At 36.5% G+C, this 19904-nt stretch overlaps 1 protein-coding gene across 9 annotated transcripts in view; it reads left to right on the top strand.

Annotated features, from left to right (window-relative positions):
- Positions 1-19904, top strand: part of LOC143022159 (uncharacterized) — a 242939-nt gene that overhangs the window by 163982 nt on the left and 59053 nt on the right. The window lies entirely within an intron of this gene.

Here is a 19904-nt window from a genome sequence, read left to right on the forward strand (position 1 = left end):
TGAGAAATAGACATCTGGGAATGGATGCTAAGAGGAGGTTATATGAAGGAGTGATTGTGCCAACAGCATTGTACAGGGCAGAAACATGGAACATGAGAGAGGAAAAGAGAAAGAGTTTGAATGTGTTTGAGATAAAATGTCTGAGAAGTATGATAGGGGTTACTAGGCTAGATAGAGTGAGAAATGAGGAGGTGAGGAGGAGAATGGGGGTGGAAAGGGAACTGGGAGATAGGGTTGATGAAAGAGTATTGGGATGGTTTGGACACATGGAAAGAATGAGTGAAGAAAGATTAGTAAAAGAAGTGTGGAAGGCAGAGGTGGAAGGAGTGAATATGAGGGGGCGTCCTAGGATGAGATAGATGGATGGGGTGAAAGGGGCTTTACAAAAGATAGGAATGTCTGTAGAGGAAGGACGGGAGAGGACAGAAGATAGGGGTGAATGGAGAGGGGCTGTGTATAGATGATGCTGTGATGCATGTGGGGGAGTGGGTGGGGGATAGGGGGTGAGGAAGTATGTATGAGGAAAAATTTGACGCAGCCCGAATGGATTTCTCCCCGTCTTCTCCTTTTCTGCATGAGGGGACAGAGAGCAGGGTCACCAAATTTATGAAGCGGCCTTGCTGTGGATGTGCTGCGTCTTGTGACACTGCTTCTGACCCAGGGCAGTGGACAGGATGCAGGGATGACCCATCATCCAGGAGGTGTCAAGATAAGAGGGAGGGTGGAGGGCAGTGGAATATTTAGGAAATGGAATGGGTGGGAGTGGTTTCTATGCCTTTTTCTTTTTGGCAACCCCCTGTGTAGGGGGAAATAGCCTTTGGTATATGTATGTACCAATGGGCTTCTCATCCTTCTGAGGGGAATGTCCTAGTCAGAAAACACACCCACACACTCACCCACCTATCCCATCTGAGCATCTTGGAAATGAAATGTTGATGTGCCCACTGCTCACTATCTCTATATCAAAGGCTTCCTTCCCCTTATAAGGGAGGTAGCCAGCCAAGGCATGCACCCCATCCCATCCATCTCACTCCCATCCTTCACCAATTTGTTTCCCTTTTATAATAGCTTCTTGTGGATGAAAGATCATCCCTGTCTCCCACTCACTGCCTGGATCAGAAACAATGCAGCAAGACAGAGTACATCTACAGCAGGGCCTCACTGCTTCCCTCCTTGTCCCCCCATGTGAAAATAGAGAAGACAAGGAGAAAACCTTTCAGGCCATATCAATTTATAGTCCATTCACAGCTATTATCCACTCACACCTATCTCTTAGTATCTCCCTTCTGTGCTCAACAAACATTCACATTCACCCCATTCATCCATCTAATTCTTGGTCTTCCCCTCAAGTTCACTCCATCCATCAGTACGTTCCACACTTTTATTGCTTGTCTTTTCACTCATTCTTTCCCTGTGCTCTAATCATCCCAGTATTTGTTCATCAACCCTATCTGCCAGCTTCCTTTCTACACCAGTTCTCCTCCTCACTTTCTCATTTCTCAATATATCCATCCTCATAACCCCCACCATACTTCTCAAACATTTCATCTCAAACACATTTAAATATCTCCTTTCTACCTTTCTTAAATTCCAACTCCCCACCCCATACAGTGTCATAGGCACAATCACCCTTTTGTATAATCTTATCTTTGCACCTTTTCCCAGATACTTATTTCTCATGACATTTTTAATTCTCCCAAGACACTCACTGTACTGTTTACCTCAACCCCAACTCCTCCACTCTCTGTTCACCCAAAACTCACCATTCCACTCCCATGCAGTGAGAAGTGAAAAACCTTTAGTGGGACAAATCCCTGTCAGTTGTGGCAAGCATATATATATATATATATACATATATTTATATATATATATATATTTATATATATATATATATATATAAATATATACACACACTTATATATGTGTATATATATATATATATATATATATATATATATATATATATATATATTCAACAAAAACCCACTGTGTTGGATAAGAAGAAATGAAATAAATGAATTCCATATATTTCGATCACGGACTGTGATCCTCTTCAGTGGAATACAGAAAGGTAGAGCAAAAAGGCATGTCTTATATACAATAAAAATAGGGACAAGGGTAGGACTCAGGTAGCGTCTAGTACTTTGCGGGGCAGGTCACCCGCCTTCACCAACGATGGTAACAATTTGTTGACTGCCCAGGTGGTAATGCAGTCAGGTGACCACTGTCCATATGATATATTAAAATTTGGAAATTTGTTAATCAGGGATGATTCTATTATTTTTCTTTTAAAACTGCATTTTGAATTAAAGATAATCTTTGCCTCATTCCAATCCATATGATGGCCTTCCTTGTCTACATGTTGGAAGACAGCGGAATTATGTTGTGCGTATTTAATTGAATTTTTATGTTCTTGCATCCTAGTATATAAATCTCTACCTGTTTGTCCCCAATATACATTGTTACAATCAGAGCAAGGGAGTTTATACACACCTTGATGTATTTCTTCTCTAGGTCTTTGATGTACATTGACTATTTTCTTAAACAAATTATTGGGATAACTAAAAACAATTTTAATATCTTCCTGTGGAAGAAATTGAGAAATGTCATTTAAGGACCTATTATAAGGCAATTTAATACAGTTTTTGTCCCAACTGAAGTTCTTACTGGAATGGGAAGTGGATCCAAAGTAACTAGTTTTGGCTTTACTTAGGGCTCTATTTAGAAACCAATCAGGATACCCTATTCTTTTTAATTGATTCCTGATGGTTGTTATCTCCATTTCCAAATAATGTGGACTACATATTCTAAGTGCCCTCAGGAAAAGACCTGAGGCAACACTATATTTAATTTTATCAGGATGGTGACTGAAAAAGTGCACCAAAAGTACTGCCTCGGAATTCAATAGAAGAGCACGCAATATCGTGGGAAAAGAGTTTTTTAATAATAATTTATTAGTCATAAACCCACAACTACCTAATTTCTATGGACTCCCAAAAATTCATAAAGAAAGTGTTCCCCTAAGACCCATCATTTCAAATAGAAATTCTTGTACGAGTAAGACATCAAAATGGCTCACGAACATTTTATCACAATTTGTAGGGTGCTTTTCTGACTCGCATATAAAACATTCAGAAGATTTCATAAGTAAGATCAAGAATCATCATTTATCTGGGCAGAGAAAATTACTAAGTCTTGATGTAGTTTCCTTGTTCACCTGCATCAACGTAGCTGAGGTTTTAGCTTTCTTGGAAACAAAATTACAAAATTATCGGGACCAACTACCAATCTCTGTCAGCAAAATCATTAAATTAGCGGAATTATGTGCTAACACTAATACCTTCTCATTTAAAGATCAATATTATAAACAGCAGTTCGGATGTTCAATGGGATCTAATCTCTCCCCAGTGTTAGCTAACCTATATATGGAGTATTTCGAGACAGTGCTTTTACAAGACATTAAGCCACAAGGAATGTTTTGGTATAGGTATGTGGACGATATCTTTACGATTTGGGATGACGAATGGGGATCTTTTGATGCTTTCTTTGAACAACTAAACAACTTAGCCACTAATATTAAATTCAAAGTTGAATGGGAGGTGGATAATAGACTACCATTTTTAGATATCCTATTAATACGGCATCAGGACCAATTGTCCTTCACAGTGTACAGAAAGCCCACACATACGGGGAGTTATGTGCACTTTTTCAGTCACCATCCTGATAAAATTAAATATAGTGTTGCCTCAGGTCTTTTCCTGAGGGCACTTAGAATATGTAGTCCACATTATTTGGAAATGGAGATAACAACCATCAGGAATCAATTAAAAAGAATAGGGTATCCTGATTGGTTTCTAAATAGAGCCCTAAGTAAAGCCAAAACTAGTTACTTTGGATCCACTTCCCATTCCAGTAAGAACTTCAGTTGGGACAAAAACTGTATTAAATTGCCTTATGATAGGTCCTTAAATGACATTTCTCAATTTCTTCCACAGGAAGATATTAAAATTGTTTTTAGTTATCCCAATAATTTGTTTAAGAAAATAGTCAATGTACATCAAAGACCTAGAGAAGAAATACATCAAGGTGTGTATAAACTCCCTTGCTCTGATTGTAACAATGTATATTGGGGACAAACAGGTAGAGATTTATATACTAGGATGCAAGAACATAAAAATTCAATTAAATACGCACAACATAATTCCGCTGTCTTCCAACATGTAGACAAGGAAGGCCATCATATGGATTGGAATGAGGCAAAGATTATCTTTAATTCAAAATGCAGTTTTAAAAGAAAAATAATAGAATCATCCCTGATTAACAAATTTCCAAATTTTAATATATCATATGGACAGTGGTCACCTGACTGCATTACCACCTGGGCAGTCAACAAATTGTTACCATCGTTGGTGAAGGCGGGTGACCTGCCCCGCAAAGTACTAGACGCTACCTGAGTCCTACCCTTGTCCCTTATTTTTATTGTATATAAGACATGCCTTTTTGCTCTACCTTTCTGTATTCCACTGAAGAGGATCACAGTCCGTGATCGAAATATATGGAATTCATTTATTTCATTTCTTCTTATCCAACACAGTGGGTTTTTGTTGAATCTTTACGAATGTGTTACGACATTACTTTATATATATATATATATATATATATATATATATATATATATATATATATATATATATATATATATATATATATATATATACAGTAATCCCTCCCGTATCTGGATCAATTGAGCCACGGCCGTGACGGATACACTTTTTTTTTTTTTTTTTTTTTTGAGCTATTATTATCAAAGAAAACAAGGGTTAAGATACAAATAAAACTTATTGTGCCCAATACACTGTTATTTTATTGTAAATAAATGTATAAACACATGTGTACATTAATGTGTATATTATATATATAAAAATGGAAATGGTCAAAACTAAAATTTTTGAACGAAAGTGCGTGACCCGAACAAAAGGTAACAGGGGGTCATGGACCGGGGTGAGTGTTTTAACAGTGATCTGGCGCGGGGACGGTCTGGAAGAAAACGATTTATACGGTTACTATACACAACAACATGGGTGTATACATAAAAAAATATTTCTCTCTAAACCTTCGAACCTCCTACTCCGGAAATGAGTCATAAAACGGAATTACGGAATTCTGACAAACGAATCTTTACGAAATATTAATGAGAAAATATTTACGAAATATTGCCAAGAGAATCTTTCCCAAATGTTAACAAGAGAATCTTTACGAAATATTACCAAGAGAATCTTTACGAAATATTGCTAAGAGAATCTTTACGAAATATTGCCAAGAGAATCTATATACATAAAAACGGAATTACGGAATTCTGACAAAAGAATCTTTACGAAATATTAATGAGAAAATATTTACGAAATATTGCCAAGAGAATCTTTACCAAATGTTAACAAGAGAATCTTTACGAAATATTACCAAGAAAATCTTTACAAAATATTGCTAAGAGAATCTTTACGAAATATTACCAAGAGAATCTATTAATTAAATAAAAATGGAAATTGTCAAAACTAAGATTTCTGAACGAAAGTGCGTGACCCGAACAAAAGGTAACAGGGGGTCATGGACCGGGGTGAGTGTTTTAACAGTGATCTGGCGCAAGGACGGTCTGGAAGAAAACGATTTATACGGTTACTACACACAACATGGGTGAGGCACCAGCGGAGAAAGTACGAAGAAATCGGCATTTCTGGAAGTGGGTTACTGAAGTGAAGAAGATTAATAAAAAGTCTCTCGGTGTAAAGGATTTGGCTGTTTTGAAACGTGAACATGCAGTCAAGTTTCCTGATCTCTATAAGTCTTCCAAGGGATTTTCTGTCAGAGAGTCTATAAAGTTGTTTCATCGCAAAGTGTTGTCGTTTAACGACACATTAAAGAAGAATCGACAGTACGAGTACAAGGATTCAGACTTTGAACATCTTGGAGTTTACAATGGGGATGTTTCGGAGAAAGCTCTGCAAGGGTTTGAGAAACATTACTTTACTGGGTTTAAGAATTTTATAAAAGCGGGAGCAAAAGCTGATCACGTTGAGTATCAGAAGTACTACCTCGAGAGAAGATTTAAAGCCCAGAGAAAGATTGATAAGCTCAAGAAGTACTGTTGTAAGAGGAAAAACACGGAACTTAACCAGGTCTCTGGTGAGGTCGTTGAAGCTGGGAGTGCTACTGTGAGTTCAGTCACTTCGACGGGAAGCGGAAGTGGACAAGACCAAGGAAGTGGACCAGACGAGGAGGGTGTACCGGATCAGTTCGTCGACTCGGTGGCGGAGAATATACGGATTGTTCGAGAGAGGCGGCTTGAATTGGAACAACAATGTTTGCAACGTTTGCAAGAAAAAAAGAGGTTAAAGAAAGAACGAGAAGCAGCTAAAGAGGCGGAAAGGGATGCCAGAATCAAGAAAAGGGAAGAACGTGAGGCGGAAAAGATGCATCGACAGGTTTTGTTGAAGAATATGAAACAGAGGCGTTCCGAGTTAAAAGCAGTAAAAGAACAGTTGAAATTGTTACGAGCTGGGCTCATCGGGGATAAAGATTTGTCTGAATCGACGATTAATCACTTAAATATGGTCAGAAAGGAACGCAAAGATAAGAATTTTAGGGCGGATTATGTGGATTCAATAGCAGTAATATCTGATACGCTTGAAGGTTATTTACGAGACCAAGCAAAGATACCGCTCCATAATATTGGTACAATAGGGGACTTCAAATGTAAGCTTTGTAAATCGCTTTTATGGGCAGGAGAACGTAAGACTATTTGTTGTAAGCAAGGACAAACGCCTCAAATCCAGTTTTCAGAGCTTAAAAACGGTATTAAAAGTATGTACGAAGGAAATTCTCCGTTATCTAAACGGTTCCTGGACAAGATCTGTGGGTTCAACGCGTTGTTCTGTTTCACATCATTTACCACTTCAAGCAAACTCCATGACCCGAGCGAACTAACATTGTGTTACAAGATTCAAGGGAAAATATACCATACCATTGGACATCTCAACCCCGAAGCGATCGCAGGTAAAAAGAACCCTTTTTGGAAACCTATTTCTTCATTCCTGGACTTATACTTCTTTCATGATAAGGAAGACCAGATTAAGTTACGTGTACAAAACATGGATCGAAAGGCGAAAAACGAAAAAACTCTTAAGCGCCGAAAGAGAGAGAGGAAGGAAGTGAGTTCAAACGAGGATATCATTTCCATGTTCTATGATTACTTGGTTCAGTATAATGAATGTCTAAACCCGATTTTGAAGGAATTTGAAACGTGTAAAACATTAGTTAGTGAACACGTTAATAAGACGGAAAATATGCCTGCTGTGTCTATCACGCTGAGAGCGGCAGACGGGATCAAAACCAAGGAACATAAGGGTCTGTATCACCTTCCGTCTGCTTCATCACGGGTTGGTGGGATTGTTAGCTTTGAGCCCAATATAGATCCATTGGAGATAACAGTTACTTCCCCTTTGCCCGGTTCGAACTTCAAGACTACAAGTTTGAGCCATTTGAAGTTCCATTACGATGCTTTCCAGTATCCTTTGTTGATCCCAAACGGTGACATCGGATATTGTCATTCCATGGAAAGGTTATCCAAAGTCCGTGTTAGAGGTCTTGAACCGCCTGAAGAAGATGAGTGTGACGCCTCTACAGGGCCATCAACTTCGTCTACTTACAAGCGTTTATCCCCGTGTATGTTCTACTCCTTTCTTTATATGGAGCGGGAAGGCGTTTTCAACCACATAACCAAGTGTAGGAGACTGTTTCAACAGTTTGTTGTGGATAACTACGTGAAAGTAGAAAGTAATAGGTTGTCATACCTCGAAATGAACCAGAAACGGATCCGAAAAGAAAGAGCAGACATATTATGTCTTGGAAGCGATAAAGTCGCTGATACAGGTCAAAGGGTTGTGTTGCCCAGTACTTTCATTGGAAGTCCCAGATATATGAAAGAGCGCCAAAAAGATGCGCCTACATATGTTACGTGTTATGGATCTCCTGACTATTTCATAACCTTCACTATGAACCCGCATTGGCGGGAGCTGCAAGTTGCTATGGATGATACAGGTTCTGCTGGAATACGGTCGATCGGGGACCGCCCAGATTTAATTAGTAGAGTATTCAAGTTGAAGGTTGATAGTTTGATGCATGATTTGGTATCTAAACAGATCTTCGGAAGGGTGAAGGCGCATCTTTATGGTGTGGAATGGAGCGACTTGGAGCGTAGGTTCGGTCATGTTAACAACATTGTACAGAGGGTTGAAAAATTGGAAGAACTAGAGAAGGCGAACAAAAACTTAACTAAGGAAATTGAAGAATTAAAAAAACAGTTAAAAGAAGTAAAAGAAGAGAATAAAGTCTTAAAGGAGAATAATAAGGAGAACAAGGAGGGTTGGAAAAAAATCCAAGAAAATAGCAAAGTCGCATTCACTGACATAATCAGACAGCAAATGAATGAACAAACTGAAAACTCGGTTATTAAAGTGATGAGACAGAAGGAGAATATAGTAAGAGACTTAGCAGACAGAAAGAAATGTATAATTATATTAGGAATGGAAGAGAAACATAACCCAGATAGAACCACAAGAATCAAAGAGGAAAATGAAAAAGTAAGAAATTTACTAGAATTAGTTCAGGAAGATGAACCAGAAATAATGAAACAAATCGAAGAGAAATTCAGGCTCGAGAAATATAGTACAGACAAGACCAGACCAATTAAGATTAAATTCAGGTCACAAACTACGGCTGAGAATATCTTATCCAAAACAGGGAAACTAGCAACAAGTGAACAATATAAAAAGGTATGGATAAAAAGGGAAATGAATAAAGAGGAAAGAGAGGAAGAAAAACAGAAAAGACTTGAAGCTAAGGAAAAAAACGAGATAAGAACGGAGTCAGAAAAAGAGAGATTCTATTGGAGAGTAGTGAATATGAAACTAAAGAAAGTCGACATACAAGAGAAAAACAAAAGGGAAACAGAGAACACAATGGAAGTAGCAGAAAACTAAGAGTGTCTTACACAAATATAGATGGATTAATAACAGGATTGAATGAGCTGAATGATTATTTGAAAGAAAAAGAACCAGACATAATGGGAATTGTAGAAACAAAATTAAAAGGTCCACTACCACCCAACAGTGTAGGACATGATGCATATAATTATTGGATTAGAAACAGAGTGAAAAAGGAAGGGGGTGGAGTTATGTTCCTGACTAAGAAGGATATAAACATGAAGTGTGTCACATATGGAAAGAATACAGTAGAGATGATAATGATGGAAGTAGAAGACAGAGATAAGAAGAGCAGAAAGTTTGTGATAAATTATGTGCCCCCGAAAACAGCCTCATGGGAAGAGAGTGAACATAAAAGTATGTTAGAGGACACAAAGATAACATTAAACACGATAATGGAAGAGGGAGGAAAAATAGTTATGATGGGCGACTTTAATTGCAAAGAAATCTGCTGGGAAGAAATGACAGTAAAGGGTGGAGACGGCTCATGGGGAAACGCTCTACTTGAGATGGTTACTGACCATACAATGACACAATGGATACAGGAGAACACTAGGTATAGAAATGAAGAAGAGCCATCGAGGCTAGACCTAGTAATTACATCTGAACCCCCCGACCAACTGAGTGACGATGAAATGTCTAATAAAAATGTAAAGATTAGAAGTATAGATATGAGCAATACAGTAGAAAGTGATGAGAATATTTTCCAGGGATTTAAAGAGGGTGAGGGGGGACACAAACCCCCCCCCCCCCCCCCCCCCCCCCCCCCCCCCCCCCCACCCCCCCCCCCCCCCCCCCCCCCCCCCCCCCCCCACAAGACTGACAAGACTGACAAGACTAGAAGAGAAGGTCGATAAGATGATCGAGGACTTGGAGCGTAGGTTCGGTCATGTTAACATTGTACAGAGGGTTGAAAAATTGGAAGGACTAGAGAAGGCGAAAAAAAATTTAACTAAGGAAATAGAAGACCTAAAAAGACAGTTAAAAGAAGTAAAAAAGGAGAATGAAGAGTTAAAGATGAATAATAAAGAAAACAGAGAGGGATGGAAGGCAATTCAAGAAAACAGTAAAGTTGCATTTACTGACATAATTAAACAGCAAATGAATGAACAAACTGAAAACTCAGTTATTAAAGTGATGAGACAGAAGGAGAATATAGTAATAGACTTAGCTGATAAAAAGAAATGTATAATTATATTAGGAATGGAAGAGAAACATAACCCAGATAGAACCTCAAGAACCAATGAGGAAATTGAAAAAGTAAGCAGTTTACTAAAATTAGTTCAGGAAGATGAACCAGAAATTATGAAGCAAATTGAGGAAAAATTCAGGCTCGGAAAGTATAGTACAGATAAGACCAGACCAATTAAGATTAAATTCAGGTCACAAACTACGGCTGAGAATATCTTATCCAAAACAGGGAAACTAGCAACAAATGAACAATATAAAAAAGTATGGATAAAAAGGGAAATGAATAAAGAGGAAAGAGAGGAAGAAAAGCAGAAAAGACTTGAAGCTAAGAAAAAAAACGAGAGTAGAACGGAGTCAGAAAAAGAGAGATTCTATTGGAGATTCGTGAATATGAAACTAAGGCAGTTTGACATACAAGCGAAAAACAAAAGAGAAACAGAGAACACAATGGAAGTGGCAGAAAACTAAGAGTGTCTTACACAAATATAGATGGATTAATAACAGGATTGAATGAGCTGAATGATTATTTGAAAGAAAAAGAACCGGACATAATGGGAATTGTAGAAACAAAATTAAAAGGCCCACTATCACCCAACAGTGTAGGACATGATGCATATAAATATTGGATTAGAAACAGAGTGAAAAAGGAAGGGGGTGGAGTTATGTTCCTGACTAAGAAGGATATAAACGTGAGGGGTGTCATATATGGAAAGAATACAGTAGAGATGATTAAGATAGAAGTGGAAGACAGAGATAAGAAGAGCAGAAAGTTTGTGATAAATTATGTGCCTCTGAAAACAGCCTCATGGGAGGAGAGTGAACATAAAAGTATGTTAGAGGACACAAAGATAACATTAAATAAAATAATGGAAGATGGAGGAAGAATAGTTATGATGAGCGACTTTAATTGCAAAGAAATCTGCTGGGAAGAAATGACAGTAAAGGGTGGAGACGGCTCATGGGGAAACGCTCTACTTGAGATGATTACTGACCATACAATGACACAATGGATACAGGAGAACACTAGGTATAGAAATGAAGAAGAACCATCGAGACTAGACTTAATAATTACATCTGAACCTAGAATAGTGGACAAGATTGAATATAAAACACCAATAAGTAAAAGTGACCACATATTAATTGAACTGGAACTTAATGAAGAAAAATATATGAAAAGAAATGAAAAATATAGAAAAGGAAGAATGATGTATGAAAAAACAAACTTTGATAAAATAAGAGAATTCTTTCAATTAGAAAACTGGGAAGAAATATACAAAGAAGAAACAACAGTAGAAGAGAAATGGAATATTTTGACAAAAATTTACAAAAAAGGAGTGGAAAAGTATGTCCCAAGACAAAAAACAAGAAAAAGAATATGTAAAATGCTGGTACAACAAAAGTTGTAGGGAGTTAAAAGACAAAAGAGACAAAGCCTGGACCAGATGGAAAAAAGACAGAAGACCTGAAAAATGGAAAATATATACCTGTTATAGAAATGAATATGTACAAACGTGCAGAGAGGAAAAGAGAAAATATGAAAAAGATGTTATAGAAAAGTGTAAAGATCAACCAAAACTATTCTACAGATTTGTAAACAATAAACTGAAAAACAAACAAGACTTGGAGAAATTAAGACAAGGGGGAGTTGAATACACTGAGGAAATGGAAATGGCGGAAATTATGAACAAACATTTTAAATCAGTGTTTACAAGGGAGGACATACAACCTGAAGAGATTGAATGGAAAGAGAAAGTCCCCCCTATGGAAGAAATAGAAGTAACAAAGAGTGAAATATTAACACACTTGAGTAATCTTGATGTCAGAAAATCGCATGGACCAGATGAAATAGCAAACTGGATTCTGAAAGAATGCTGGAATGAACTGGCAGACAAAATACATAGCATACTAAACAGTTCCTTGAAAGAAGGAAAAGTTCTAGAAGATTGGAAAAAAGCAAATATAGTACCTATATATAAAGGGGGAAATAAAGAAGAACCTACCAACTATAGACCAGTCTCTCTAACAAGTACAATAGCAAAAATTTGTGAAAGAATTATCAAAAGTAGATGGGTAAAATATTTAGAAAAAAACAAAGTGTTAAATCCAAGGCAATTTGGATTCAGACAAGGACGATCATGCGTCACCAATTTAATATGTTTCTATTCAAGGCTAATAGATATAATACAAGAAAGAGATGGATGGGCGGACTGTGCATTTCTAGACCTAAAGAAAGCTTTTGACAAAGTACCACATAAGAAGTTGCTTAAGAAATTAGAAACTGAAGGAGGAATACAGGGCAAACTGCTAAATTGGATGGAAGACTTTATGCAAGAAAGAAAAATGAGAGTAGTGATAAGAGACCAGCACTCAAAATGGGATAAAGTAATAAGCGGTGTTCCGCAGGGAACAGTACTGGCCCCAATAATGTTTGCTATATATATTAATGATATGGATGAAGGAATTGAAAGCTATATGAGCTTCTTTGCAGATGATGCAAAACTACTAAAAAGAGTGAAAACAGAAGAAGATTGTGAATCACTACAGAGAGATCTATATAAAGTACAGGAATGGAGTAGGAAGTGGGAGATGGAGTTCAATACAAAAAAGTGCAGTATAATGGAATTTGGAAAAAGCAAAAACAGAATAACAGGATCATATAATTTGGGAGAAGAAGGAATAAAAAAAAAGTAGAAAATGAGAAGGACCTGGGAGTCATTGTTATGAATAATATGTCACCTGAGAAACATATGAATAAGATTTTTGGAGAAACCTATAATTTAATAAGAACAAAGTTGCATTCACATACCTGGATGAAGAAATGGTGAAGAAAATCCTAATCACCCTGATAAGACCAAGATTGGAATATGCAGCAACGATATGGTCACCAAGTACAAAAAAATGTGTAAAAAAACTTGAAAGAATACAAAGAGCAATTACAAAATTGGCACCAACACTCTCTAAACTATCATATGAAGAGAGACTAGAAAAACTTGAACTACAGACACTAGAGCAAAGAAGAGAGAGAGGAGATTTGATAGCTATTTACAGAATCATGAAAGGCATGGAAATTACTGATAGAATCTGATAAAATGGGATGACAGAAATACAAGAGGACACGGAAAGAAAATAAAAAAAGACAGCTATAGAAGAGATTTGAAAAAGAACAGCTTTCCTCACAGAGTAATAGACAGATGGAACAAGTTAGATGAGAAAGTGGTGTGTGCAAAAACAATACATGAATTTAAAAATAGTTTAGATAAAATGAGATATGAAGATGGGACCCCACGAGCATAGCTCCCCTTCCCGTAAAATACAACTAGGTAAATACACACACACACACAAACGAGATCAAAGAAATGAAAAGGGATATAAATGAGCTGAAGAATGATAACGAAAAGAAGAAAACTAATGAAAATAACAGCAGCGACAATTTAAAGATAGAGGTGAACAACAGATTACATGAGTTGTCACAAAAGATCGAAGAGAATCTAGGTGAAGAAAGTATTCAGAAAATTAAGAAGTGGAAGGAAAACATCAAAAACAAGGAAACTGCTTTTAAAGAAATAGTCAAACAGCAAATGCAGGATAATGCAAAAGACACAATTATCCAAGTGATTAATGAAAAAGCAAACTGGGTCAGGGATACAGTAGATAGGAAAAAATGTATTGTGGTCTATGGACTAAAAGAAAAACAGAGATTGGCGAGGTACATGAGTGAAAAAGAAGAAAAAGAGACAGCAGTAGGAATACTAAATGAAATTCAGGGGGGAAAGATATTCAAGCATAGACTTAGAAGAGACACACAGAATCGGTCGCTACTCTAAAGATAGAAATCGACCTCTAAAGATATAATTAAGGTCACAGATGGTAGTAGAAGACATCTTTGAAAAAGTAGGCAATTTGGCAAAGAGTGAAAAGTACAATAAGATATGGATAAAAAGAGAAATGAGTACTGAGGAATTAGAAAAAGAAAAGTCACTAAGAAAAGAAGCAAAGGAAAAAAACTTGTTGAGAACGGAGACAGAATGCAAAGAATTCCATTGGAGAGTAATCGACATGAGATTGAAACAGTGGCACATCAAAACAAAAAAACCAAGGACAGAAAAGATAATGGAGAAGGAAGAAAATTAAAAGTTGCCTATACTAACATTGACGGATTAATTTCAGGTCTGAACGAACTCAATGATTATCTGTTAGAAGAAAAACCAGACATAATGGGAATTGTAGAGACTAAACTAAGAGGAGAAATACCATCTATTGATAGTGGACAAGGGCTATACAACTACTGGATAAGAAACAGGGACAAAAAGCAGGGAGGGGGAATCATGTTCTTGGCCAAGAAAGACCTAAATGTGACAAAAATTGCAGAGGGCAAAGGTAATGTTGAACTGATCATGATAAAAGTCGAAGGCAAGAATATGAAAAGTAGAAAGTTTGTGGTGACCTATGTGCCCCCAAGAACGAATGCTTGGAGAGAAAACGAACACACAAAAATGCTAGAAGATACAAGAAAATCACTAAATGAGATACTAATGGGTAAGGGTAATCTAGTAATTATGGGAGACTTCAATTGCAAAGAAATTTGTTGGGACAACATGACAGTACGAGGAGATGACGTGTGGGGCAATGTACTGCTAGACATGACCATGGAATACACAATGACCCAGTGGGTCAGTGAAAACACAAGATACAGAAACAATGAAGAGCCATCAAAACTAGATTTAATATTTACAACGGAACCTGAAATAGTGGACAAAGTCCACTACAAGACACCAATTGAAAAGAGTGACCATGTACTCATCGAAACTGTACTAAAGGAAGAAATAGAGATGAAGAGGAGCGAAAAGCATAGGAAAGGAAGATTGATGTACAACAAAACAGACTTTGCAAAACTAAAGACATTCTTCCAGAATGCAAACTGGGAAAAATTCTATATGGAAGAGACAACAGTGGAAGAGAAATGGAACATACTGTTGGATAATTACAATGAAGGGGTAAACGGGCATGTACCAAGACAAAAGCGAGAGAGAGAGTACATTAAATGTTGGTTCAACAAAAGATGCAGTGAGGCAAAAGACAGAAGGGACAAAGCTTGGAAAAGGTGGAGAAAAGACAAAAAACAAAGCAAATGGCATCCAAGAATCTTAAAGGAAATGAAAAATGAGATTGTTGTTCCATTAGAAATTATTTTCAAGAAATCCATCATATCCGGAGATGTCCCAAGAGAATGGAAGCTAGCTAACGTTACTCCCATATTCAAAAAAGGTGACAAAAAGAAACCAAATAACTATAGGCCTATAAGTTTGACTTCGATCGTAGGAAAAATAATGGAAACTATCATCAGAGATGATATCGAATATCATTTAGAAAGTAACCGTTTGATAAATGATAGCCAGCATGGTTTCAGACGGAAACGTTCTTGCGTGACTAACTTACTCGAATTCTACAACACAGTTATCTCGAATTATGACAAAAGAAACAATATAGATTTAATATATCTAGACTTTGCAAAAGCTTTTGATACCGTCCCACACGAAAGACTACTTACTAAATTAGCTTTGCATGGAATAAGTGGTAGCCTATTAGGTTGGACTAGTAATTGGTTGAAAGGTCGAAAACAGAGAGTTGTTTTAAATGGAAAAACTTCTGGATGGAAAAATGTTGCAAGTGGAGTTCCTCAGGGTTCCGTTCTTGGGCCACTTCTATTCATAGTATATATAAATGATATAGACAATGGACTAAAATCTACTGTTTCCAAATTTGCTGATGATACAAAACTGTGCGGAGTGGCAAATGATCACTCAAACCAATTAGATATTCAAGAAGATTTAGATCAATTACAGCAATGGTCTGAAAAGTGGCTAATGAAATTTAACACAAGTAAATGCAAGGTAATGCACATAGGTAAAAATAACAGTAAGTACGATTACAAGTTATTTGGAAATTCGTTAACAAAAGTGGATAGTGAAAAAGATCTCGGCGTAACTATCAGTAACGACCTCAAATCATCCAAGCAGTGTATTTCAGCCTCTGAGAAAGCAAATAAGATTCTGGGATTGATTGCGCAATCTTTTGATTTCAAAAGTCCATCACTCATTAACAAGCTATATAAATCGTTAGTTCGTCCACATTTGGAATATGCTGTTTCCGTATGGTCACCGAATCTCATTAAAGACATTGACAGACTGGAAAAAGTACAACGGCGAGCCACAAAACTGATTCCAAATATAAAAAATAAATCATACGAAAATCGACTTAAGCACATGAATCTGTTTTCCCTAAAAAAGCGTAGACTCAGAGGTGACTTGATACAGGTCTTTAAGATTTTAAAGGAAAGTGACCAAATTTTCACATTGAATGAGAATCAGACAAGAAACAATGGTCTCAAACTGTCCGGAAATAGATTCAATTTGGAAGTAGGTAGAAACAACTTTGCCAACCGTGTAGTTAATGAATGGAATAAACTTCCTGCACAGGTAGTGCAATGTAGTTCAGTTCGAAGCTTTAAGAATCATTTAGATAAATACCTAAGTAAGATGCTGTAATGATTATAATTTATTTTATATTATTTGTTTTTGTTTTGTTATAATTTTCTGTTTGATTTTCATTTATTATTAGTTATATGTCAATTTATAATCATTTACTATTTACCTTTTTGTTTGTTATTCAACTATACCTATGCATTTATTTATGTATTTTATTTGTTATTTTTACATTATTACAGTTTTAATTTATTATTATTTTTTTTTTTTTTTTTTTTTTTCATCCGACCTAGATATGGATCAAAAGGTCTCCTGTCGGCATGCTCCGCCTTTGTAATCCTTTGTAATCCTTTATATAAACTATAGAAATGAGTATGTTAATGTGAGAAGAGAGGAGAAAAGGAACCATGAGAAGGATATTATAGATAAATGCAAAAATCAGCCCAAGCTATTCTACCGATATGTAAATGGTAAACTTAAAACCAAACAGGAACTAGTGAAACTGCGCCAAGGAAATATAGAATACACAGAAGAATTAGAGATGGCCGAAATCATGAACAACCACTTTAAATGTCTTCACCAGACAGAAAATACAAAATTGGGACATAGATAATAACAAACATTCTCCCCACATGAGTGAATTTACAGCATCACAAAAAGAAATATCAGAACATCTATCAAAATTGGACGTCAGAAAATCACATGGCCCAGATGGAATTGCAAATTGGATTCTAAAAGAATGCAAAGAAGAGCTAACAGACAAAATACACATCATAATAAATAGCTCACTCAAGGAAGGAAAGATACCTAATGACTGGAAAAATGCTAACATTGTACCAATATATAAAGGAGGAAACAAGGAAGAACCCACCAAATATAGACCAGTATCACTAACAAGCACTATAGCCAAAATTTGTGAGAAAATCATCAAGAATAGATGGGTAAAACACCTGGAAGATAACATATTAAACCCAAGACAATTCGGGTTCAGACAAGGTAGATCATGCACCACAAACTTGATATGGTTCTACTCAAGACTAATAGACATAGTGCAAGAAAGAAACGGATGGGCTGATTGTGCATTCCTAGACTTGCAAAAAGCATTTGACAAAGTACCACACAGAAAACTACTAAAAAAACTGAAACACATAGGAGGAATACGAGGGAACCTACTAAAATGGATAGAGGACTTAGAAAGATGAGAGTAGTACTTAGAGAAAAATACTCAGATTGGAAAGAGGTGATCAGTGGAGTACCGCAAGGATCTGTACTGGCTCCAATAATGTTTGCTATCTATATGAATGATATGGATGAGGGCGTGAACTGTTACATGAGCTTCTTTGCTGATGATGCCAAACTGTTAAGGAAAGTAGAAACTGATAAGGACTGTGAAGCACTGCAAGAAGATCTGAATAGGGTATGGAACTGGAGTCAGAAATGGGAAGTGGATTTTAATACTAAGAAGTGTAGCATAATGGAGTTTGGAAAAAGCAAAAACAGAATATCAAGAAAATATACAATTGGAACCAAGGAAGTAAAGAAAGTAGGATCCGAAAAAGACTTGGGAGTTATTATCACAAACGACTTGTCCTATGATACACAGATTAACAAAATTGTCGGGGAGACTTACAACTTGCTTAGATCAATAAAAGTGGCTTTTGCTTACCTGGTTACATTGATAAGGCCTAGACTAGAGTATGCGGCAACATTGTGGTCCCCCAGTACCAAAAAGAACATAAAGAAAATAGAAAGAATCCAAAGAGCAGCTACAAAAATGGCACCTGCACTTGCAAACCTATCATACGAGGAGAGATTGGCTAAACTGGAGCTACCGACACTGGAGCAAAGAAGAGAGAGAGGAGACCTACTGACCATCTACAGAATCATGAAAGGCACAGAGATACTTGATAGAGAAGAATTACTAAACTGGGACAAGAGAAACACAAGAGGACATGGTAGGAAATTAAGAAAACATAGCTATAGAAGAGAACTGAAGAAAAACAGTTTTCCACATAGAGTTTTAGACACTTGGAACAAACTGGATAATGAAATAGTAAGTGCAAAAACCATTCACAAGTTTAAAAGCAAACTAGACACTGAGAGATACAATGGCGGGACAACACGAGCATAGCTCCCCTTCCCGCAAAATACAACTAGGTAAATATATGTGTATTCATAATATATGTATATATATATATATATATATATATATATATATATATATATACATATATTTATATACATATACTCTAAAGAAAAACAATATAACAATATAGGCCACTAGAAATCAAACTAAGATCTCAAATAATAGCAGAAGTACTTTCAAAAACAGGAAAGCTGGCAAATAGTAAAAATTACAAAAGTGTATGGATAAAAAAAAAAGAAATGAGCAATGAGGAAAAAGAGAAAGAAAAGGCACTTAGAAGTGAAGTAAACGAGAAAAGAATGGAGAGTGAGAAGAATGAGTTTTTTTTTTTGAGAATGCTGGACCTGAGGCTGAGAAAATGGTTTATAAAAAAAAAAAAAAAAAGGAAATTTAATAGACAAAAAAGGAGTAGAAAGGAAAAAACTAAAAATAACATATACCAACATAGACGGCATGATTTCAGGACTAAACAAATTAAATGAATATCTGGCAGTAGAAACACCAGACAATGGGAATTGCGGAGACAAAATTTAAAAGTTCTCTACCACCAAACACTGTAGGACAAGGTCTATACAACCATTGGGTGAAAAATAGAAAGGAGATACAGGGTGAAGGAGTCATGTTTTTGACTAAGAAAGGCTTAAATGTGACTAAGAGAGTAGAAGGATAAAAATTGGAATTGATTATGATAAAAGTTGAAAACAGTGACATGAAAAGTAGAAAACTTGTAGTAATATATGTACCCCCAAAAGCACAGTCTTGGACAGAGAGTGATCATTCCAAAATGTTGGAAGACACAAAGAATGCACTAACTGATTTACTGAAAGAAGGGGGACTTTAACTCAAAAGAAATATGTTGGGAAGAAATGACAGTAAAAGGTTGAGAAGACCTCTGGGGCAGTGGTGGATCCAGATTTTTTTTTTTTTTTTTTTTGGGGGGGGCCTGAACTATGTATGAGTGAGTGGGAAGTGAGCGATAGTGAGCAAAGCAACCTGAATCAGCAGTGGGATTTGAAATGTGAACAATTTTAGAAGCATTTTGAAGCT

This window comes from Oratosquilla oratoria, chromosome 44 (genome assembly GCF_046742065.1).
Source record: "Oratosquilla oratoria isolate Oo_2021 chromosome 44, ASM4674206v1, whole genome shotgun sequence".
Taxonomy (NCBI): domain Eukaryota; kingdom Metazoa; phylum Arthropoda; class Malacostraca; order Stomatopoda; family Squillidae; genus Oratosquilla; species Oratosquilla oratoria.